Consider the following 26,176-nt stretch of genomic DNA (forward strand, 5'->3'; position numbering starts at 1 on the left):
TCCATGTAGGAATGTAAACAAAACTGGTTCAACTTTAGTAAGTCCCTTATAATTTCTCTTTCTTGTTTACCTTTTCATGCTTCTCTTTATTCTTAGTGTTAGAAAGTCAAAATTTCTATTCGGCTCTGGTCTTCTCACTGAGAAAGCTTGAAAGTCTTCTATTTTATTGAAAATCCATATTTTGCCTTGGAGCATTATACTCAGTTTTGCTGGGTAGGTGATTCTTGGCTTTAATGCTAGCTCCATTGACCTCTGGAATATCATATTCCAAGCCCTTTGATCCCTTAATGTAGAAGCTGTTAGATCTTGTATTATCCTGATTGTGTTTCTGCAATACTCAAATTGTTTCTCTCTGGCTGCTTGCAAGTATTTTCTCCTTTATCTGGGAGCTCTGGAATTTGGCAACAATATTCCTAGGAGTTTTCCTTTTGGGATCTTTCTCAGGAGGTGATTGGTGGATTCTTTCAATTTCTATTTTACCCTCTGGCTCTAGAATATCAGGGCAATTCTTGACAATTTCTTGAAAGATGATTTTTTTGATCATGGCTTTCAGGTAGTCCAATAATTTTTAAATTATCTCTCCTAGATCTATTTTCCAGGTCAGTGGTTTTTCCAATGAGATATATTTCACATTATCTTTCATTTTTTCATTCCTTTGGTTTGTTTTATAATATCTTGATTTCTCATAAAGTCACTAGCTTCCACTTGCTTCAATCTAATTTTTAATGGTAGTATTTTCTTCACTGGTCTTTTGGACCTCCTTTTCCATTTGGCTAATTGTGCCTTTCAGGGCATTCTTCTCTTCATTGGCTTTTTGGAGCTCTTTTGCCATTTGAGTTAGTCTATTTTTTTAAGGTATTATTTTCTTCATTATTTTTTGGGTCTCTTTTAGCAAGTCATTGACTTGTTTTTCATGGTTTTCTCATATCACTCTCATTTCTCTTCCCAATTTTTCCTCTACTTCTCTTACTTGCTTTCCAAATCCTTTTTGATCTCTTCCATGGCCTGAGACCAATTCATATTTTTCTTCGAGGCTTTTGATGTAGGCTCTTTGTTGACTTATTTTGGCTGTATGCTTTGGTCTTCTTCAGTCACCAAAAAAAGATTCCAAAGTCTGAGTTTGAATCTGAGTCCATTTTCTCTGCCTGGCCATGTTCCCATTCAACTACTTGATCCTTGAGTTTTTCGTCAGGGTATGACTGCTTGTAGAGTAGGGAGTACTTTGTCTCAAGCTTGAGGGACTGTGGTGCTATTTTCAGAGCTACTTCTATATAACAAACTCTTCCACAACAGCACTCCTCCCCCAAGAACCACCAACCAGGATTGCAGCCCAGATCCAGGCAGAGCAAAGCAGGCTTTGCATTCCCACTCTAATCTGCTGCTTAATTCCTCCCACCAGGTGGGCCTGGGGCCTGAAGCAACTGCAGCTGTAGCTCTGGAAGCAGCTTCAGAGCTGCACCACCTCTGCTGCCCCCTTTCATTCACTCTGTCCCAGCAGGTTTTCTCACTAACCTGCCCTGTTGTCTTTGGTGTTTGTGGGTTGAGAAGTCTGGTAACTGCCTCAGCTCAATGATTCAGGGCCCTAGGGCCTGTTCCACCTGGCTCCCAGTCTGGTTGGTCCTGGCATGGCCTACACTGGGCTCTGCTCTGCTCCACTCCCAGCTCCATGCGATAGACCCTTCCCAGCAACCATCCAGGCTGCGCTGGGCTGGAGCCTTGCTTCCCTCTGCTATTCTGTGGGTTGTGCAGCTTTAGAATTTTATCAGAGCCATTTTCATAGGTGTTTGGAGGGACCTGGGGGAGAGCTTAAGCAAGTCCCTGCTTTCTAGCCATCATTTTGGCTCCGCCCAGGGTTGATGAGTTGACAGGAAGATAGAGAACATAATACCATCTTACCCAGTAAGATTTATGAGTAGATAAATTTAAATTCAACAGACCTCTGAAAATCCACAAAGTTCCCACTGATGACAGTCTGTCTTCAAATCAGAACTGTATGTAATGAGATTTGGGGAAAACTCTAAGTATCAGTTGGACTTTACCTATGTTTCCATTGAATGGCTATTAATAGACTCTCTGTGGTTTCCACCACCTCACCTGGGGATTTCCCATGGGCAGAAACAGAGAGCCAAACACCTCAAAGTTATTCACTTTCCTCATCTCTCTAACTCAGTTCCCCATTTTGGGAGAGATTATCTGCCTGGGGTATAACTTCACTTCATGGATATTCCCATGAATGTCATAGATGTTTAATCCAGGAATAAAAGAAAGTGTATTATTTCCTATGTAGTACAGAGCTGGAGAGAGCAGCTTCAAAAGCAGGCAGCCTGCTCGGGGACTGCCTCCAGAGCACCACAGGTGACACCTGCAACAGCAGCTGGAGTGGAGACTTTACTGTGCTAAGTGATGTTTCATAGGCAGCTTTTCATCTAGCAGAATGAACCAGGTGACTGTAATGATCTCAGCAGATGATCATTAGTAATGCTTTTATGAAGATTCCTTGAATATGAAGCAATAGCATCCTTTTGGGCCAATCAAAAGAGAATTAAATTTGTTTTCCCTAAATACACCAATGTGGTGCATTCACTGTATATGAGCTGCTGTCACTAGTCAGTTCTCCCTCTCCTCAGTTCACAATGCTCTGATAAATATTTCTTTGGCATTTGTACACCAGGGTCCAGTATAATTTTAAATTATCTTGGGCAGAAGGTGGAATGAAGAATTTTAAATAAAAGCAATTATTAAATCAGTTAATCAACAACAATATATTGAGGGCCTACTGTGTGCCAGGCACAGTACTAGTCTTTGAATATACATAGACAAAAATGAAATAGTCTTTGCTCTTGAGAAGCTTACATTTTATTGGGGGGAGAAGATATGGACTGCTTAAATAGATATAAAATGTGTACAAAATAAACACAATGACATGGTAGGCAGTGGGGAGGCGTTAGCAGAACAGATCAGAAGACAAATACGGGAGGTGGCCTTTGAGATGAACTCTGAAGGAAAGTAGACATTCTTGGAGAAGTAATAAGTACATCTGAGGCATGGAGGAGAGCCCATACAAAGGCACAGTGGTTCCAGGTAGAAGGTCCTACATGATGAATATTTCATGAAATCAAGTCACAGTGTCTCAGTATTTCTTAAGTACTAGTTAGCCTCAAACATCAACTACTTAGTATCAGGGTCTGGTTCCTGATACCTCAAGATTTTAGACTGTTAAAGAGTTAAAAGGAAACTATATGTCAAGATCAGTGCTATTAGTTTTTAAATAAGGAGCTGGAGACCCACTGAGATGAAGGACTTACCCAAGGTCATATGGTTAGTAAGTAACCATTCAGGGGCATCAAATCCAGCTACTCGATCAGTCCTTTCTGGCCCAGAAATGGGCATATTTATACATTCTTATTATAATAAGGTCAAAGTTAATCACTGAATATATTTGAAAAGGCTGCTCTAAATACTACTACCAAGTCTGTATCCCAAAGAGATCATAAAAAAGGGAAAAGGACCTACAAGTACAAAAAAAATTTATAGCAGTCCTTTTCATGGTGGCAAAGAACTAGAAATTTAAGGGATGCCCAATAATTGGGGAATGGCTGAACAAATTTTGGTATATGAATGTAATAGAAGATTATTGTACCACAGGAAATGATGAGCAGGTGGATTTCTGGAAAAAAAAAACATGGAAAGATTTACATGAACTGATGGTGAGTGAAGTGAGCAGAACCAGGAGACCATTGTACATAGTAACAGCAATATTGTGCAATGTTCAACTATGATAGACTTAGCTCCCATCAGCAATATAATGATCCAAGACAGTTCCAAAAGACTCATGATGGAAAATGCTATCCACATCCAGAGAAAGAACTATGGAATCTGAATGCAGACCAAAGCATACAATTTTTATTTCTTTTTGGTGTGGTTTTCCCTTTTTGTTCTGTTTTTTTTCATTCAAAACATGACTAATGTGGAAATAGTTTAACATGACTGCACATGTATAACCTACATCAGATTGCTTGCCATCTTGGAAAGGTGGGAGAGAAAGGACAGAGGGAGAAAAATTTGGAACTCAAAATCTTATAAAAAATGAATGCTGAAAACTATCTTTATACATAATTGGAAAAAATAAAATACTATTTACAAAAATGGCTGCTATATAGATTTCTTGTTTGTTTTTTATTCAGAATGCAAATAGACCACTCTAATGAATTATCTTTTTTTGGTAGTAAGTTATACCAACCCTAGCCAGGAAATCTGGATCCTAGTCTAAGCTCTTCTACTCTCTCCTTATATAATCTCCACCTCTCTGATCTTTAGTTTCCTTACCTGTAAAAAGAGGGAGTTTGACTAGATTATCTCTATAGTCTCTTCCAGTTATAACCTTCTGTGATTTTGATCAGAAGAAAATCTCACTTGGTCATATAGAATAAACTTATAACTCCATATGGTAGACATTGTCACATCAAAAATTTCAGAGCCTCATCCACTATTCCCCAGAATCTAAACAAGCTTTTGCCACAAGATGCTAACAAATGGGGAAAACCATCGTTCCTCTATTTCACTTTGTCTTAGTCTTCCAAAGGAACAGCCTGTCCCATTGTATTTATTGTTGTTCAGTCTGTCCAACTTTTCTTCATCCCAAGGACCATATACAGCAACAACCTGCCAGCAGCTGTTGTGGGGTATAAGACCAACAAGACCAGTATACAGGAGCTGCCAGCACAGGGTCTTTTGATCTGCTTTACTAAGGAAAGCAATGTTAAGGGGTTAACAATCTTACTTTAATCCACACACACACACATTCACTTAGTTCAGGAGGACAAGCCAGCAACCTGAACCTCAGAGCAACTACAAACAAATTACAAACATACACAATATAAACAGACCAAATCACCATTCTTAGTTACCAGGAAAACATCAACATCTGGGTTTACTAGCCAAAGGCTCTTAAAATGGCTGCCCAGAGTCCCACACCACTCTTCTGGTGACTGAGAGCCCCAAGGGAAGACACTGACCTCTTGAGTTTATATGTTCTGTTCAGAGTCAAAGGGCATCACAACATGCGACTCACCCACCTGACCTAAAAGCGTCACAAACATGTCACTCAAACCCATGCAAACCAGGCTTTCCCTTAAAGCAAGGAGGTCATCAAAAACTCCCAAGTTAATCAAAGAAAAAAAGGGTACTTGATTAAATAAGTGCTAAAAGAGAAAACAGTAAAAAAAGTCCCACCTTAATTAATATTACACCACATCATGTCAATATTGTCCATGGGGTTTTCTTGGCAAAGGTACTGGGGTAGTATAGCATTTTTTTATCAGTGGATTAAGGTAAACAGAGATTAAATGACTTGTCTAAGATTATTTATCTAGTAAGTGTCTGAGGCCACATTTGAACTCAGGTCTTCCTGATTCCAAGCCCAATGCTCTAGTTGCCTCTGTCCCATGTCATGCAACTACCTTCAAGGAAGGACCATTTTCTGGGTTTCTGTGCTCCCCACATCCATTCTACTGTCCCTTCTCTCCCCATATATGTATACAGATTTTGCCCCCAGGCATAGTTTCAACTAGTTGCATCTCTACTCCCTTGAAAGTCAAGCTCAGTCTAGGACCTTAGTCCAGTTACAATATAGCTTCTGAATGTCATCATTAAGGCTTAGTCTTACACTTTGGGCCCCAGAGGATCATGCACTGTGAATGAAATTTTTAACAATATAAAAGGGCCTTTAAAACCTTTTCCCCTCAGTAATGGTTATATTCTGCAGTGCCAGTTGTAAGAAGTCAGAAAAATGTGGTTAAATACAGAGAAGGATACTGCTACTGGAGGAAAATAGACGACAATGCCAAAGAATATAATTGGAAGCACTAATGGGCACTCAGATATTTTAGGACTCTCATGTATATTTAGAGAATCCTCATCTTTGGTTTTTCAAGGCCTCTTATAAATGATGGTCAAAAAGAGAAGAACCATTGGTGAGATATGCCTTTATATTTGCCACAGAACTGAACACAGGTTTTAGACTAGGAACAAAAAATAATAGTTTGCATTTTACTGTTGTGATCAGAAATGCATGGTTACATACAACTTACTGATTTAAAAAAATTATATACTTTAGACTAAAAATGAGTACTGTCTTTCACTACAGTATCTAAGTAGAACTGAACAATGGTATTTATACAAAATTTACCTGTCAATATGTGGTGTCATTTTCTTTTTCTTTTTCTCCTATTTTCTATTGAATCCAGAGAAATGTTACAGGGAAGTAGAGAATTGGCTAGAAAGTTGGAGCCAGGAAAACCTGAGTTTGAATCTTGCCTTGGACAATTAATTACCTATTTGATTCTTGGGCCAGTTATCCTGAGTCTCAATTTTATCGTCTTTAAAATAAGAATGATAACACCTACTTTGCAGGGTTGTTGTGAGGAGCAAATGAATTCATCTATCTAATACTTTGCAAACTTTAAAATGCTATCTAAATGTGAGCCATAGTATATCATCCCCACACAGTACTTGTGCTTTTGGGGGGACCCTAGACATGCGATTTGGTTGCCATGAGGGACTCTCAGTATGGAAGCTCCCTCCCAACAATGCAGATGGACAATTTCTAGTCTTAAGGAAATGCCTGAGCCCTGAGAGTTTGTATGTATGTATACATATACATATATATGCATATACCTATTATATAAATATATATTTTAATTTTAATCATCATCAATCATGATTTATTAGGTACCTGTATGAGACAGTGTAGCATAGTAGAAAGAGCTCTATTTTTGGAATCAGCAGAGACTGCATTTCAATACCCCACCTGCTGGCTATATGATTATGAGCCACATACTAAACTCTCAAGCTTAGTTTCATTATCTGTAAAATGGGGATAAAAATAGCACAGGGTTTTCGTGAGAATCAAATGGGATAATGTATGTAGAGCATGTTGCAAAACATAAAGTACTGTGTAAATATCAGGTCTTATTATAGGGCATTTGATTATCTCCTAGTAGATTATGCAATGTTTGCTGATGCTTTTTATATCCTTATGGTTGCTGTCACCACTTTTTATCACTAACGCCCTCAAATAAAAAAAAGGAACAATCACACTAAATGAAGTAATGATTTAGGAAAGACATATCTTGCGGAGAAATATAATTTGGCCATGTGTGCACAATAAAAAGTTAACAATCATACTAACTAAATTTATAACAGCCAGTCAAGAAAGGTCTAGCAGCAAAAATTCAATTTGCCTGAGTATGTACAGCCAAACTAGGTACAGTCAAAGGCAAGATTGTGGAGTTCATTTGGCCTGGACAGATTCACTATAAAGTCTTTAGTTAGAGCAGCAATAGCACTGATTTTTGTCAGCAAGGGCAACCCCATGGTGCAGAGCTGCTTGGCTCATACTGTTCTAGGGGAAAACCCAGTGAAATGCTTTATCCTATCCAATGACATACTAGGGGCCAGGGCTATCCCCACAAATACAGAGAATAAATAGTTGCTTAAATGGTGGAATGTGAAGGATGTTGCTAGATGCTGCCCCAAAACATCTCCCTAAATGGAGGAGAGAGGAGGAAAGATGCTGAAAAAGTAGGAGAGCCGTTAAAAAAAATCCTTACCCTGATTTGTAATTTGCCTATCATGAGTTTTGTTTTTTTTTTGAAGCAATCAGGGTTGTGACTTGTCCAGGTCACACAGGTAGTAAGTATCTGAGACCTGATTTTAACTCAAGGCCAGTGCTCTATCCACTGTGCCACCTGCCCCAACATGGGCTCTAACAGCAGCTTCTAGTACATAAAGACATCCACTTCTGCCCCTATCATCTAAGGATGAGTACTTTTCTCCATGTAGATAGATGGAATCTAAGTGGTTTCAGCCTCTTAATGTGTATAGTCCAAATCTGGAGTCAGAACACATGGATTCAGATATTCTCTCTAACAACAGAGTGTGTGATTATGGGCAAATCAATTCTAAGCCTCAATTCCTCATTTATAAAACCTGGATGTAAGGGTAAAGTGAGATAATGTAATTTTGAAACCTGAAGCTACTATATAGAGTTTAGTTATTACTACTGGCTTTAAAAAAAAAAGCTAAATTCAGATTTTTTTGCATGTGATTTACAGAAATGAGGATAGGACAGAAGACCTAAGTTCAAATCCTGGCTCTACTACTTACAACCTTTTATGACCCTGAGCAAATCATTTACCTTCTCTGGGCTTTCGTTTGCTCATTTGTAAAATGAAGGTGTCAGCCTCAATGGCATCTGAGGTGCCTTATTGCTCTAATTCTATGATCCTCTTACCAGTATATGCTTCTCAGAATCTACAAGTACCAGCTGTGTGAATACCCAGACAAGCAACCTCACCTTTCTGAGCCTCCATTCTCTTATCTGGAAAATGTGAATAATAATAATAGTTGTACAACCTATCTCCCAGTATTCTGAGGAAAATATTTTGTAATTCATGAAGTGCTACATATAAAAGACATGAACAATTATTATTAATGCCCTTGACTGGCTATGTGGACAAATAACCACAAAACAAAGCATTGACTATCATAACTTGAAGTCGCCATATACCACCAAATTACCAAATTTAATGGCCTTTTCTCAGGCCTTAACCTCCTTGCTCTTTCTGCGGTTGTTGACATGCTTAATCAACCCCTCCTTTCAGATACTCTCATTCTCCTTGGCTTTGGAGAAACTACAGTTTCTTGGTTCTCCATGCTGGGGCAAGAGATCTAGTCTAGCTGAAGCAGAAAAGTACCCTGAAGAAGAGACAGAAGAAAGAATGTGTGAGGCAGGTTACACCAATGCTAACACCTGGACCACCTTCTCCTCTCAGATCCTGGAGAAGACAGCCTAGGACCCTGCACCCAAGAGCCCTAGGAATATCTGTGTCCCAAGGCCAGTTGCCCCACTCCCACTGTGGTCTGAAGCCATCATCCAAAGAAGCAAAAGCAACCCCTGTGGGAAAAGTACCCATCATCCCCACCATCATATCACCAACTGCCAACCAACTGCCACTAATGGGCAGGTAAGTTTAAAATTCCCACCCTCAGACCACCAACCCCACTTCAGGTCAACCCCCACAGATACCATCTGGGAATTAATCCACATGGAAATGTGACCTGGCAACACTCTGTAGGTAGAGCAGGCCCTGCTTTCTCAAAAGTCACAGCTATTAAAGACTCAGAAAAGAAAGTTCTTTTTTTAAAAAGAGAAAACAAATATTTTTTATTATTACAAACATAACATCCCCATCTTTGGATCTTTCGTGTTTTAGTCCTTCAGTAGAAGACATAGAATGAAACAATGTGGTCTTTGAGGTGTCAAAGGTCTCATGTGGAGTCTGATTCAAGGGAATTTGGAATTGGAACTTAATGCAACTTACTAAAGCTAAAACTTAATAAAATTGGAACTTATTACAATTTACTAAAACTTACTAAAATTGGAACTTACCAAAACTTACTAAAATTAGAACTTACTAAAATTTACTAAAACTAAAAGTTACTTAAATTGGAACTTACTAAAAATAAGAATATACTGTCTATTAGGATGTGTTGTCTGACCAGATGAATTCCTTAGATTGTCTGGAGGGTTCACATTGCTCCAGCAGCATACCCATGAGTGTGATAGGAGTTTCTAAGTTGGCATCTTCAAGAACTGTCTTCATAGACAAGTAATCAAGCTTGGATTTAGCAAAGTACTTCTTTGACCTGAACTTATTTTTCAACACCTTTTTGAAGTCTTGTACGTCTTCTTCCAATGTTGCTGATATGTTGTGTTCTAATATAGTATTCTACCATTGAATGGGAGGGCAATTCATGACCCTTTGCTATTTGACCCACAAAGAAGCAACTCTAGCAAACATAGTAGTTGGAGTGCCTTAGGCTTCTTGGGATATTCTTTACAGATGTGGCACTTTGCCTGATGTTTTGCAGTCTCTGAGGATGCTACTCAATATAAAAGTGGCAGCCATAACACATCCATTTTATAAAATCATTTACACTTATCTCTGGCTTATTATGACTCTGTTGAAAGCAGCTGCTAAGGCCAAGTTCAACATCAGTATCACCAAAAGCTGTTATTTCCCCAAGTTGTCAAAGTCTCTGGATGACATCATGAAGTAAAAGGCCAAGCTGACATTGGTCACATATCTCTGTAGGCCCTGCTATCACCTTAAAGAGATAGCCATGTTTAGCCTCAGCATCGCCTTTGGAGAGAGTCATTAATCCATTCTTTAGGGATTGTACTCTGATTTTTCCAGTCCAGCCCACACCATAGACATTTAGTGTCCAGTTTGGGCACAGATCTACACAGACTAGAACATTGACTAGGTCCTTATGTGATTTCACCAGTGCATCACAAGTCTTTGTCAGATACCTGATGATATCAGGGACGTAGGAGAATTTCTCCTTCTGTCTTCATTTCTGGTCTTGTAAGATGTCATTTGTTGTGTCCATTTCTAATAGATCTAAACATAATGTTTTCTTTAATCTTTGGATTTTAAAGGCTGTATAGTGGGCATAGAAGCATATATTGTTAAAGTCACCAAGGGACTCTAAGAGTTCTGTCATTTTAGAATGATTCCAATACGTTGATTCTGTTTGATGATTGATGTAGTATGGTGCTGTGGTTTGTGCAACAGACCTCTCTCATGGAAGCTGGACAGAAGAGCAAGAACATGTTGCAAATATTGAATAAGACTTCTTTGGGCCTCCTGAAGCTTTTTAAGGTGGTTTTCTGCTGAAACCAGTAAATGTTTCCATTGTTTATTAAGATCATCTAGCTACTGAAACATCTTTATAGATGGATACAAGTCAAGAGAAGACAGCTGGATAAATAATTCATTGTTTTAACTTTTTAGGTTAATTCGTGCAATTTCTTCTTTAAATATCTATACCACTTTATATTAAGAGTTCTTACATTTCCAGAAATGTAATATCTTTCTTTCACACTCAAGTCATTAATTGTAAGAAGCTCATATAGTCTTTTGTTCAACCACTTAAGATTTTGCTTTTATACTTCTATCTGCTTCTATGTGAGTTAGTCTTTTAGTTCTTGGACACTATCTTCCATCTCAGAAGAAAGCATCTTTTCCAAGGCACTTTCAGCCTTTGATGCACAGCAATTAATTTCAGTCAGCCTTTTTCTGAACTTCAATAGCAGTTCTTTTCTTGTTTTCAATTCCTACAGTAGAAGTGCCTTCGGCAAGGATGGGGCCAATAGTCTTTTCCACTGCTCCAGTCTGGCGGCACACTGCATCCCGAACTTGTTGTGAGGCCTGGGGGGAGTCTTGATTTAGAGAGGTCCTGAGACAGAAACAAGCTCACTGGGCACCAGAAATGTTGAGGTTTGAAAGAATTCACTCAGGCTGTCTTCAAGTCAAGTAAGGGTATTTATTGAGGGTAATGCAACACACCAAGCAAGCTCCTCTGCCCCTTAAGGGAGACGCAACTTAAAGGAGATCCCAGCTTAAAGGGGGTGGTGGAAGCCCCCTGAGGGAGATGGGGCAGCCCCCCTGGGGGAGGGGGCAGCCTTCCCCCAAGAGAGACGGCCACTCCAGGTAGACACCTCCTGCTAAAGGGAGATACCCACTTAAAGGGGACACCCCCACTTGAGGGAGATGTCCCAGAAAAGAAAGTTCTTAAGACCAAAGTCCCTGGCACCATATCTGGACATATCTGCCTTAGTATTCTGGTTAAGCCCACTTACAGATTTCATAAACAAGAAGTGCTACCAATCAGCTACCATAACTTTCGTTCTCAATGCTATCTCCCCAAGATACTGCAGCCTTGCTGGGGTTGCTTCCCATGTGTACTGGATTTGCGCAGAGGACTGAGACTCAAATCCTTGTTCTGCTACTTATGACTTGTAGTGACCTTCAACAAGCCACTTCATCTCTCTAGACATCAATTCCAACATCTATAAAATGAGTTGGTTGGTCTCTAAGGTACCTTCTAACTCTAAAGCCCTATGTCTAAAACTATACTTCCTAAACCTCAAAAGATCCTTAATTCAATCCCTCAATCTAGCTGTTAATTAATTATGATGTGCCTGGCACTATGTTAGGCACTGGAGACATAAAGACACAAGTAAAGCAATTTTTATTCTTAAAGGAGCTTATATTCTATTAGAGGAATGCATACACATGAAAAATATAGGCAAATTCAAGGCCATGGGAGAGGGAATGGTGAGGGACTCATTAGTATGGATACTTTCTTTACCATCACAGATATTAAATGCTCCATACTTGAGAAGATAGTCTGCATGAATTCTTGTAGTGACAAAATATATATATTTTTAAAATCATCCCTGGTAGCTAACCTGACAATGAGCCTCTTCTAAGTTTTATATACTGGTCCTTGGATAACAATCCATTTCTAGTCCCATATTTATACCTTTCCAACTTCACAGGACCTATGAAATTTAAATTCTCATAAGCAACACTTTCTAAGAAGCCCAAGTCTCCTTTATGACACAATGAAGAACTGGAATTTATTATTACAAACTAGGAGATAATTCACAAACAAATTATTTTAAAATACAATTAACTCCCAGTATGTCCTTCATATCTAGTACAGTACAAGGAAGGACAGAAATATACTCAGAGTACATCAGACATGTCATTTTGAAGTTTTGTTTTTACTGGAATAATGAAGTAGAAAGGCAGGTATACTAATGCATAGTTGGTGAAACTCCGAATTGATACAATTATTCTGGAAAGCAATTTGGAATTAGGTAATAAAGTGACTAAAATGTCAATATCCTTTGACTGAGATTCCATTGCTAGGCATACATCCCCAAGGAAGTCATTGACAAAAAGAAAGTCTTCATATTCACCAAAACATTTATAGCAGCATTTTTGAGGTAGCAAAATACTGGAGAAAAGTAGAAGTCCAATCGATTGGGAAATGGTTAAATAAATTGTGGTACATGAATGAAATGAAATATTACTGTGCTATAAGAAACAATGAACATGATGAATACTGAAAAGCATGGAAAGATATATGAATTGATACAAAGTGAAGGAAGTAGAATCAGGAAAACAATATACATAGTGACTGAAATAATGTTAATGGAAAGAACAACTACAAAATCAATTTAAAACTAAATTTTGAAAAATTATGACGAATGAGGTTGCTCAAAAGAAAAGACTGCCCCCCCAACCTTTTCAGGTTTGTGGTTGGGAGGGATAGAGAGGATTATGGGCATAGAACACTGTATATAACATTAGATTTTTTCAATATGTTGATGAGTTTTGTTGATTTTTTTTTTGCCTTCCTCCTTTAAAAAAATATTTGTTTTAAAGGAATAGCTCTCTGGGGCTTTGAGGAGAGACAAAGAACAAGTGTAGGCAATGTAAAAACAAAAATAGCCATAAAATTCTACTAAAATAATTGAATAATGAAATTTCATGTTAACACTATTTGTCATTAAATGTATATAAGTTTGTATATCTAAAACTACTTAACATTGCAGTGGGAGGCCAGAGATTTGCCTTCTATGCTTTTTCCTACCAGTTTTGTGACTAGGCTCAGGGACTTTGAGCAAGTCTGTCAGCCTCACTTAGTCTTGAAAATCTCATTTGTAAAGTGGGAACAAACTTTATCTGCCTAAAAACAAGCTGCTGATTTAGGGAAAATCTAATTGGAAATCTATCTTCTAATTTATGGCTTTTATTCTTTTTTCTCCCTTATTTCCTAAAACCCTTACTTTCCTTGACTTCCCCATTTCTGTCAAAGGTAGCACCAGTCTCCCAAATATGAAAACTCAATGTCATTTTTGACTCCTCCCTCCATTTCAGCTAGTTTATGCTCTAGTATTCAGCAAATCTGGTTAATTCTTCATCTACGAAGTTTCATATTCATCCCTCTCTTTAGCTCTAAATTACCACAGGCTATCCTAGGCTATACCCGTTTGACCTCATGGCTGAATTATACTGCTATAACCTTCAAATTATTCTCTATGCCTGCCATCACCCCCTTCCTCTCTCAACTTCAACCTATATGTACAGAGAGCTTGAGGTGAAGTGTCCTGGGAGCCACAAAGTATGATTCACCACAACCCTGCACTCTTCTATAGACATGGTCTTGGCAAGCATAGAGCTAGACTCCATTAGTGTCTACTGATTTATTTCATTACTTAAAGGTTGCTTGACTGAATTTCTTATAAGCATAAGAGTGACTGGACAATGGGAAACTCATGGCTTTTAGGCTGTCATAGTTGAAAACACATACTGCCTAGCATAAAGCTCCTTGACCAAATGGCAGCAGCCTAATATTGTCTGCTAACGACATTTCTTACAATGAAGAATAAAATAAATTGTAGACAGCTTTAATCAGCTCTTCTGCACCATGGTACACAAGAAGTATGGCTTCCCTTTACCTATTGTTAAGAACATTGGTTATAATTGTGCTATTAAAAAAAATCCTCCAGCCTACAGAACCATTTTACTTTCATTTTACTGCCCAAGTAAATTTAAACTCAAATGTTCTTATGCTTGCCAAACCTCCCCACCTGTTCTTTTCGAACCTACTAATATTTACGAGGTAAATTCTCCCTTCAATTTTATCACCAGCATAACAAAGTTGAGAGAAAGTGGACTGAATACTGAAATGACTTTAATTAAAGTTTTTTGGTTAATTTAAAGCCCTCATAACTCTTTTTACTCTGAAGATAGGATGCAGAATTAACTCTGCTTAACATTCAACCACATTCTGTGTCTAAAGTATTTGTCTCCATGTAGGTATGGGTGATTGTCAGCACACTGAGTTAAGTCAAGATTATGTGATGTTTCTGAGGTTTCCAGATTGTAGGACTCAAGTTGAAATGTGTTTGCATTGAATAATGATATGTTCCTGTGACCTAACTCCTACTAGATAGCTGTAACATCTGGTGCCCGTCGGCCATGCCAGTAAAAATGATTGGTGCTGCCGGTGATGAAGCTATGTGTCATTAACTAAAGCAGCACTTTTTTGAACTCATAAATTGTTGGCTGATAATTTTACTCCTGTCCAAAACTGGGTAACCTCTGACTGTGTGATAGAAGAATGGAAGGAAATCAGGTGTTAGAGGTTAAAGTGGGCCCTTGGCTATGTTTACTCAGATAACTGAAAGAACAACCATATGGGAAAATCAAAATAATAATAATAATAGTAAAAACTGTCTCTTTAAGGTATCTGTTTGAATAGCTGCTCAACCTTACCTGAGTAACCATTGTCTCTGATAATAGACAGAAATGAGAAAATATTCAGCATCTTCCATACATTTATAAATATTAACTTTTTTAAATGTCACCTCAGTACAGCCAATGTCAGAATCAATTAGCAGCATCTCACAATAGGGCAATACTTTACAATTTAGAACCTAATAGCCTCCCTGAAGAGCTCTTTTTAGAGAAACACAATAGCTGAGCTTGGGCTGAAGGAGTTGCATTCAGACTGCAGAAGGCCTTCAGGGAAATCCTCTGTACTCTCTTTGGGTTTCATTCAACAAGTAAATAAATAAATAAACTACAAGCAGCCAGAGCATTTTCCCTTTGGAAGGGCATAATTCTATATGCATTAAGGAGTTTAACACATGCTATTAAATATGGATGGTGAATAATTTATAGTGGATATCAAAAAGAGCCAAACAACTGGGAATAATAACTATTATGCAAAAATTGTCATTTTCCTCTTTTTATTTCTCACTGAAATCAATATAGTCACAGATTATCTAGAGCAAATGGAAATAAGATCGGCTGCAAACAAAATTATAAAAAGTATACAAATTAGAATCAGGTGATAAACCAATGTGGCTAATTTCCCTTGAGAAAAAGTCTGCCTACCAAGTTTACAAATCACTATGTGTGTGGAAGAGGTTTCTCCAATTCCTGTCACTATAATACAAGGGATTGCTTTAGTGTAAATAAAGAAAAGAAAGAAAAGAAAATGGTAGAAAGGTTTTTCCATTCTAGGTGGTTCTTTTGTGATGGGAGCAAGGAAGCTAGGAGAGGAAATCAAGAAGAACAAAGAGACACAGGGAAAGGAAAGTGGAAACTGTCACAAATCTCATGTAGGTTGTGATTGTTTTAATGCATTATAATTGACCTCTTAGCCCACTCTCTGGGCACCTGAAAGTTACGCTGTTAGAAGTAGGAAGTTTGTTGGCTAAATAACCTGGTTGGAAGCAGCAGTCCATTACCTCCTTTCAAGTAGTAGCTTTCTGTTGTCACTGTCTCAACACCTTCTAATTATCTGAAGAATGTGGAAGTATTAGTAGTGTAGTTCTCTGTGCATTGTGCAACCATCAGAACTGTTATTAAAGATTCATTCCTCTGGGACAAAGAGAGCAAAATAGGATTTCTGCCAATGTGGGTTCATTCTTTCTGGAAGAAGGATAGGACAATTCCCAAGAAGCAGCATTGTAACGGGGCGAGTTAGAGCCGACCCCTGCCCTCCTCGGACCTCTGCGTCCGGAGCCTGCCGAGGTAAACTTGGGGCCCTGCGATATGAGGGGAACAGGAAGGGACCAGGAGGAAGGGTCTTGCCCTTGTTGCACGTGGAGCTTCCGGTGTTCTGCCCGGCTTGGCAGAGCACATGAAGTTTCCGGTGCTTTACTTTGACTGCCTGTCCGCAGGGAACTTCAGGAGAGTGCGGGAAGGGTATGGGAGGAGAGTAGGCGGAGTCGGGGAGGTCCTAGTTACCCAGGTGTCTTGATTTTTTACCTGTCCTTGACCTATGTAACTAAAAGAATGTACTTACGTCACTAAAGATATAAAAGCTTGCTACTACCCTGAATAAATTGGAGTCACTCACCATTTTTTTCGGCTCCCGCCCCATTCATTGCCCCCGAGATCAGGTCTTTTGCTTAGGCAAAGGCTTGGGGCTTGGGGGGAACCCCGAGTATAGTTACGAGGCTTCGGGAGCCCGTAACACAGCATGCTGGAAAGAACACTGGCTCTGGAATTAGAGAATCTAAGTTCAAATCTTACCTCTGACATTTCCTGCCTCTGTAAGTAAGCAAGTCACTTAACCTTACTGGACCTCAGTTTCCTCAACTATAAGATGGTGGAGTTGGACTAAATGGCATGAGGTTCCTTCTAGCTCTAAATCTATGATCTTATGATTAAGAGTCTGGTCTGTGTCACCATGGTGGGTAGAAGTAGGATGGGGAGTGAGCCCTTGGAGGAGGGACCACACAACAGGTGACTAAGTGTGTTTGATGGGGGCCAAGTGAGGGAGTAAGTTGGGAGAATATAAGACTTGGGTATGCTGAGACTCAAACGACTTTGGGGAGGAAGCATGATCTCAGCCAAGAAGAAGCTAGGTACCACTAGATGTTGGCAGAGTTCTGGTAGGCCAACTCTAGTTATGGACTTGGTCATCATACAGTTAGAAAATTTTAAAATACTTGATAAGTATTGTTAACCCTATATAAAAATCAAATCAACAAGGTGATCGATAAATAAAGCGAGGCATTTATTCAGGATCAAAGAATTGCAGTCCAGAACAATGCACTGTCTTACTCAGATAGGGAAGTTCAGTGATAGGAGTTACAAGCAGAGGTTATATACACTCAGGAGGAAAGATTGGGTAGATAGACGAAACAGAGGGTGGGTTACAGAGGGTTTGTTGCGGGGTGATAGCATCTTCCTGGAAAAACCACAAGAGGGGTTTAGACTGCTTCTAGCCAACAGAAGCAGGGTGCTGACCCTGCCTCAGGCCAGGGCCACCTCTAGGGTCAACAGAATAGCTGAACTGTAAGAAGGGAGGGGATGCAAAAGTGTCCCTGGAGTTATCTCTGTGGGGAATAGGGGAAGTTAGAGACTGCTGGCCACAGCAGAGATTCCCAAGAATTTACCTTGGGGTTGGGGAATGATTAGAAATTGCTAGTCAGAACAGGGTAGGGGTCCCAGAGTTTCCCAGAGATTGACAGGATATGTTACTTTGAGGAGATAACTTTAATCCTTCCCTTCCATAACTCAGAATATTGGGACCAAGAAAGAAGTTAAATCAAAATAAATTGCCTTTCCTTGCTCCTTTATATGGAGCATCATTCATTCAAGAATTTATTTAGTACTCCCTACATACTTTGCTTGGCCTAAATTGAGGTAGTTTTTTGAGTTTTACTACTTTGCCCCTCCTCCTCATCTCACATTATTCAGGAATTTCCCCCTACTACCTCCTCCTTTAGCTCTGTCTTCCATGAAGTAGTTCTCTTGGCCAAGAAAAACTCCTCTACATGCACCCTTGATTATGTCCTCTCTGGTTACCTTCAGAGGAAGGCTCTTGTTGTAGTCCTCCTCCTCCTCCTCCTCCTCCTCCTCCTCCTCCTCCTTCTCTCTCTCTCTCTCTCTCTCTCTCTCCTCTCTCTCTCTCTCTCTCTCTCTTCTCTCTCTCTCTCTCCCCCCAAATGCCTGAGGCCAAAAGCCTTTTATTAGCTCTTTGCCCAAAATCTCTGTTGCCTCCAGATTGCTTCTGCTACTTCCCACCCTTGATCCTATCAAATCTCATTCTCTTGCTTCCTGGAGTCTGACCTCTAGTCACTCCAGTCTGATCAAGATCATCCTTAGACTCCTCCTCAAGATCTTCCCTGGACCCCTCCCCCCATCACCCCAGACCACCTGGCCATCCCTAGATCCCTCCCACAGTCTTTCTGTATATAAGATCCATCTTGCCTCCATGAAGGTGCTCAGATTCAATCTAGCTCTGATTCAGTCTAGCTCAGATTCAATCTGGCCCAGTGGCATTAGCGATACAAATGCTCAGGCTCCTTAAGAGTTTACCCAATACGGTGAATCTTTAATAAACTTTGTTTTACTTTGGCTGAAAGAAGGTGTGGGTCGAACTCATTCGAGCAGGACCCAGGGTGTTGGTATTTTGGGATCCTGAGCACCCCTAAACCTCAACATCTCTGTCTCTGTCTGTCTGTCTCTCCATCTGTCTCTGTCTCTCTCTCATCATTCTCCTGAGTTCGAGTCCTACATTACCAATGCCTACTGAACATTTCATCTCATATTTGATATTACACAATTTTTACACACGATCTTTCTTGCTGATAAGCCCCCTTTACACTTTTCCAATTACTCTCAAGGTCACCACCATCATCTCAATTACTTACACTCTTAAATTAAGGTGTTATATTCATCACATACACTCCAGCTTATTGTAAAATCTTCTTGTTTCTACCTTCAAAGCATTTCTCATATTTGTCCTCTACTGGCTCCTCAAATAGTCCATCACTCTACAACAGGCCCTCTCACTTAGACTATCATAGTAGCCATCTAATTGGTATTCCTGATTCAAAACTCTTCCCAGTTCAATTCAACCTCCTTAAAGCTGTCAAAGTGATTTTCCTAAAGTGTAGGTTTGACCATTTCACTCTCTCCCAATAAATTCCAGCTGCTCTTTATTAACTTCCAGGATCAAATATAAAATCTTCTGACATTTAAAGCCCTTAACAACTTTGCCTTCTTTACCTTTCGAGTCTTTTATGCTTTTCTCCTATCCACATACTCTAGGATCCAGCTTCACTGGACTGCTTGCTGTTTCTAACCCATAATACTCCATCACATAGACTGTGCATTTTCACCCACTGGCTGTCTCCCATGTCTAGAATGATCTCTTCTTAACTTGTCCCTCCTAACTCCCCTGGCTCTCTTCATGAGTCTATTCAAATCCTACTTTCTTTTTTTTTCTTTTTAATTAATTTATTTTTTTATTTTTCATTTACAACACTCATTTTAACAAGTTTTTGAGTTGCAAATTTTATCCCCCTCCCTCTTTTCCCCCTTTCTCCCCCCAAGACAGCATGCAATCCGATATAGGTTCTATATATACCTTCACATTAAACTTATTCACACAATAGTCAAGTTGTAAAGAAGAATTATAACCAATGGAAAGAAAGAAGAAACAAAACTAAAAAAAGAGACAGCAAATAGTTTGCCTCAATCTGCATTCAGACTATAATTCTTTCTTTGGATGTGGATAGCTTTTTCCATCATGAGTCTTTTGGAGCTGCCTTTGAACCTAGTATTGTTGAGAAGAGCCAAGTCCATCAAAGTTGGTCATCACAGATATTGTATATCTGTAATTGCATATAATGTTCTCCTGGTTCTGCTCCCCTCACTCAGCATCAGATCACATAGGTCTTTCCAAGTTATTATGAAGTCCATCTCTTCCTGATTTCCTATAGCACAATAGGATTCCATTACATTCGTGTACCATAACTTATTTGGCCATTCCTCAATTGATGGGCATTCCCCCTTGATTTCCAATTCTTTGCCACCACAAAAGAGCTGCTATAAATATTTTTGTATATTTGGGTACATTTCCCACTTGTATGATTTCTTTGGGATATAGCCCTAGAAGTGGTATTTCTGGGTCAAAAATTATGTACATCTTTATAGCCCTTTGGGAATAGTTCCAAATTGCTCTCCAGAATGGCTAGATCAGTTCACAACTCCACCAACAATGTAACAGTGTTCCAATTTTCCCACATCCTCTCCAATATTTATGATTTTCCTGGTTTGTCATGTTGGCCAATCCAACAGAAGAGATGTGGTACCTTAGAGTTGTTTTGATTTGCATTTCTCTAAGCAATAGTGATTTAGAGCATTTTTCATATGCCTATAGATGTCTTTAATTTCTTCCTCTGAAAACTGCATAATCATATCCTTTGACCGTTTATCAATTGGAGAATTAATTGTGTTCCTATAAATTTGACTCAGTTCTCTGTATATTTTAGAGATGAGACCTTTGTCAGAGATGCTGGTTATAAAAATTCTTTCCCAATTTTCTGCTTCCCTCCTAATCTTAGTTGCACTGGCTTTGTTTGTACAAAAACATTTCAATTTATTGTAATCAAAATTATCCATTTTGCATTTTGTAACACTGTCTCTTCTTGGGTCATAAATTCTTCCCTTCTCCATAAATCTGACAGGTAAACTATTCCTTGCTCTCCCAAATTGCTTATAGTATCAGCCTTTATACCTAGATCCTGGACCCATTTTGACTTTATTAAATCCTACTTTCTGTAGGAGGCCTTTAAGGACACACGCTCTTCCCAGGCTTCCAGGTCTTCCCTCTGAGATTATCTTCCATTTACATAGCATATATCTTGTACTTCCATAGCTATTTGCATGTTGTCTCTTCCATTAGAATGTCAGCTCCTTGAGGGCAGGGACAATGTCTTTGCCTTTCTTTGTAACCCCAGTGCTGAGCAAAATTCTTGACATACATTGTTGTTCAGTCCTTTCAGCAATTTCAGTCCTGTCTGACTTTCTATGACCTCATTGCGGGTTTTCTTGGCAAAGATACTGATTTGCCATTTCCTTCTCCTGCTTGTTTTATAGATGAGGAAACTGAGGAAAATAGGGTTAAATGACTTGCCCAGCTAGTAAGTGTCTGAAGTCGGATTTGAACTTGGACAGATGAGTCTTCTGACTCTGGGTCTGGCAATCTATCCACTGTGCCACCTAGCTGCCCTCCTGATACATAGTCAATACCTAATAAATGCTTGTTAACTGACTGACTAGTGTGCAGATTATCCTGGGTTCTTGAAGGATTTGCCAGCACAGCAATGCTTGTGCATTATTAATCAGAAATCTAGATCTAATCTAGGAGGGACCTTAGAGCTCATTTAGTTCAGTTGCATCATTTTATAGATGAAGAAATTGAGGCCCATAGGGGTCAAGTGACTTGCCTCAGGTAACACAGGTAGTAAGCAATAGCTGAGATATGAACTCAGTTTCTGTTACTCCGCAGGTCAGAGTTCCAAGATCAGAGTTCTTTCCCCCTCACCATGCTGTGATAGGGCCTACTAAGCTGGTGTGACTATTTTCCAAAGACCAGTCTAGTTAAGTTGGGAGAAGCTCACCGCCAGGTTGATTGAAAGGTCATGAATTTTTCATCCATAGCAACTCTTAAAGACCATCTATTAAGTGGCTAGGAGATTGTGATTAGTTGAGTTGATAGACTCACAATGACAAAAATCATAGATCCTTGAAGTACTGTAGTCTATTCCATTCAGTATTTGAGCAGCTAGGTGGCACAACAGATAGAGTTCAGGGCCTGGACTCAGGAAGACCTGAGTTCAAATCCTGCCTCAGACACTAGCTGTGTGACCCTGAGCAAGTCACTTAACCCTGTTTGCCTCAGTTTCCTCATATGTAAAATGAACTGGAGAAAGAAATGGCAAAGCACTGCAGTGTCTCTGTCAAGAATACCCCAAATAGGGTCACAGAGAGTCAAATGCGACTAAAACTGACTGAACAACAATAATGCGCTTCAGTATTATATATTCTGCACAAAAAAAGTGGGTAAGATATAGTCTTCTCCAGAAAGTTACAACATTGGGAGTATTCAATTTAAATGTGTAAAACAATTCAGCAATAATACAAAACAGTCATAAAGGATTTGTGAATAATTTTCTCTTTTCACATCCACATTTATATAGCATGGCTCATGTGTGTCGAATGACTTATCAGAAGCAATTGCCTATTAAAAACAAATCATCTATAAGCATGCTTACTTTAAAACTGCATGATTTTTTAAAAATTCTGATCTGCAGTAATGGTGGAAATGTTATGAAAAGCATTGTAGACAAAACATGGAAATGCTTTGTAACTCAACCACAACCACAAATCTTATCAAACCTAAAACCACAATATAAGTATTTTGTATGTATGTTTTCCTGCAGTGTAACAGCAGTGTGATCTGCTAGATTTGGTGTTAAGAGGCACCTATGCTTAAATCCTGCCTCTCCCACTTCCTAGCAGTGAGAGGCAAATCACTGAAAATATCTCAGTCTTGGTCTTGGTAGCAGCATCTATTCAAATGGATTTCACAATACCTGGAAGGCCTACTTCATAGGCTTGTTTTGAGGATCAACTGAGATAAGTAGGTCAAGTGCTTTGTAAAATGTAAAAGTGCCATATAACTGTCAGTTGTCATTACACATTTATAATGTTTTACTGCTAGCTATTCTCCCTTTGACACATTCTAGCTGTGTGGCCAAGAGAAAGTCACTTAACCTCTCAGTGCTCCAGGCAACTTTCTTAAAACTAAGTTGCAGAGCAGTGGCCTCTATGCAGCAACGGAGGGAGTTTCTTCCAAAGAGGAAATTCCAGACCCAGTCAGAGACGTGGGATGGATGGATGGATGGATGAATAGACAGACAGATGGACAGGTGGATGGATGGATGGATGGATGGATGGATGGATGGATGGATGGATGGATAAACAGATGAGCAAATAAACAAACTGACACTTTTATAGCCACTAGGTAAAGGTGTTCCCAACTTCCTCTAGAAAAATTTACTTATGGCTTCTAATAATTGGAAAAAGCGTTGGACTAGGAATCAAGGCCTAAACAGAAAATCCCAGTCTACCACTTATGAGGTGCATGGCCTTGGACAAGTCACTTTTAAATGGGGCTAATATAATAAGCATGCCCTGAGGCTCTATTGAGATCTTGTACCCAAAGCAGGTTGTAAACAAAGGTTCAAGATTATTTCACCAGTTAGGCTTAAAGCTCCACTTTTGTGTTCCTTAACACCAAGTAGATTGTTAATTGCTTTCTGAATATATCTCATTAAATCCTTAGCAGCTTGCTTTCACCTTGATATCTTTCTTATAAGCAATAGCTAGGTGGTGCAGTGGACAGTGTACTGGGCCTGGAGTCAGGAAGACTCATCTTCCCGAGTTCAAATTTGGCCCCAGATACTTACTAGCTGTATGATCCTGGGCAAGTCACTTAATCCTATTTGTCTCACTTCTCTCATCTCTAAAATGAGCTGGAGAAGGAAATGGCAAATTACTGTAGTATCCTTGCCAAGAAAATCCCAAATGGAGTCACAAAGAGTCGGACACAAATGAAAATGACTGAACAACAACAAAAGTAAAATTTTTTTTGGCAGCCTAGAAAGAAAAAGGCATGGTTGGTACAGCACAAAGAACACTATTTTTGAAGAGAAAGGATCTAGGTTCCCATCATGCCTCTGCCACTTACTTTCTATGTAACCTTGGGCAAATCACTTAATTTCTCCAGGCCTTTGTTTGCTTATCTATAAAATGAGGACATTAGTCTATATTAGGGGTTATTACCCTGGGATTTGTGATTTTGGGTTTTTTCCATATTTTGATGACTATTTCAGTTTAATTGGTTTCCTTTCTGAGCCTATGTATTCTACTTTATACACTTAAAGACATTATTCTGACATTATTAGGCATCACCAGACTGATGAGGGGGTTATATTTGATCCTAGAGATAATACAGAGTCACTAGTTTATTGAGCAGGGAGTAGAAGGAGAGGTGGTGGTGACTTGGTCAAACCTGCATTTTGGGAAGATCACTTTGAAAGCTGAGTGGAGAATGGCTTGGAGTGGGGAACACCTTGAGACAGACAGACCCATCAGCAGTATGTTATAAAAGCAAGAGGTGATGAGGGCCTCCATAAGGGTAGTAGTTTCAAAGGAGAGAAGGAGGCACAAGATGGAGATGTTACAAAAGTAAAATTGACAGGCCGTGGCAACAGACTGGATATAGGGGATGAGAAAATTGAGAGTTAAAAATGATAACTCAGATCTAGGCTATAAATATGATCAATATTCTCAATTGTATTCAACTGGAAAGAAAGAGAATGATAACCTAGGTTGCGAGATTGGGTGACTAAAGGGATGGATATACCCTCCACAGTTACAGAGAAGTTGGGAAGAAGGGAAGGTTTGAGCAGAAAAGAAAATAAGTTCAGTCTTGGACATGTAAAGTTTGAGATATTTATAGGATATCAACTTTGAGATTCTGCATAGAGGTGATATTTGCATTCATGGAAGCCGATGAGATCGCCAAATGACATAGTATAAAGGGAGAAGAGAAGAGGGCCCAGATAGGATACATCATGGTTACAGAGCATTTTATAGATGAAAATCCAGCAAAAGAGACTGAGAGTGGTCAGACATGTAGGAGGACAACCAGGAGAAAGTAGTGTCCCAAAAACCTATAACCTGTATCAAAGTCTGTAGAGAGGCTGAAAAAGACGAGAATTGAGAAAAGGCCATTAGATTTGGCAATTATTAATTTATAACTTTGGAGAACAGTTTTAGTTAAACAATGAGATCAGAATTCAAATTGTAGAGAGTTAAGAGAATAAGAAAAGAAATGGTGGCACATATTATAAATGGCCTTCTCAAGGAGTTTAGGCACAAAAGGCAAAAGATGAAAGGATCGTTTGAGGGTTTTTGATGATGGGGAAGAAAGGGGCATATGTATAGGCAGTAGGAAAGTAGCTATTAGACAAGTCTGGAAACATTTCAGGCAAGAGATAATGAGGAACTGAACTAGGTAGTAACCAGCTGTCTGCTGGTAAATGTTTAACAATCAACTCTCTAGGAGGAAAATACACTTAGGACACATTTTTTAGTTTAATCTGCATTGCTAGCATTTTCTCTATCACTATCTTAAGTCTAGTCCATTAGTAAACCAATGTAGAACATTCAAGTCAAGCTCAAATTGAAAGGAAGCTCATTGAATCTCAGATGGATGATGTATGGGATGGGGACCCAGATGTAATGTTACATACGGTAACAGAAAAGAACTATTCTTTTCTTAGCAAACTTTGGAAATCCTCATGAAAACAGAAGTTTGGAAAAGATCATAGATTTTGATCTCAAGGAGGTCATCTAATCTAATCTGCATGTTTTGTGGTTGCCATTTTTATTATTTTAATGTTTGTGGATATTTTTTTTTGCATATGAAGAAACTGGGAGCCAGAGAGGTTAAGTGACTTGAATGAGATCTCACAAAGAGTAGAGCTGGGGTTCAAAGTCAGGTCCTCTGAATTCAAATCCAGCCATCTTGGATGATATCTTTCCAAAAGATGCACAAAATTGGAAATCAGTTAAGATGTCCATAAACATCTGCTATACTAAAGATCCATGTAGTTTCATCCAATCATCCTATTAATAACAAATTTGGCCTAAGACATTTGCTAGCTATGTGACCCTGAACGAGTCACTTAACCCTGTTTGCCTGAATTTCCTTATCTATAAAATCAGCTGGAGAAGGAAATGGAAAACCATTCCAATATCCTTGCCAAGAAAATACCAAATGGGATCACGAATCGCTGGACTGAACAACAACAAAAGTAAAATTCTTTTGCAGCCTAGAAAGAAAAAGTTTATTTTTTCTCTAAGCAATA

This window comes from Trichosurus vulpecula, chromosome 7 (assembly GCF_011100635.1).
Source record: "Trichosurus vulpecula isolate mTriVul1 chromosome 7, mTriVul1.pri, whole genome shotgun sequence".
NCBI lineage: Eukaryota > Metazoa > Chordata > Mammalia > Diprotodontia > Phalangeridae > Trichosurus > Trichosurus vulpecula.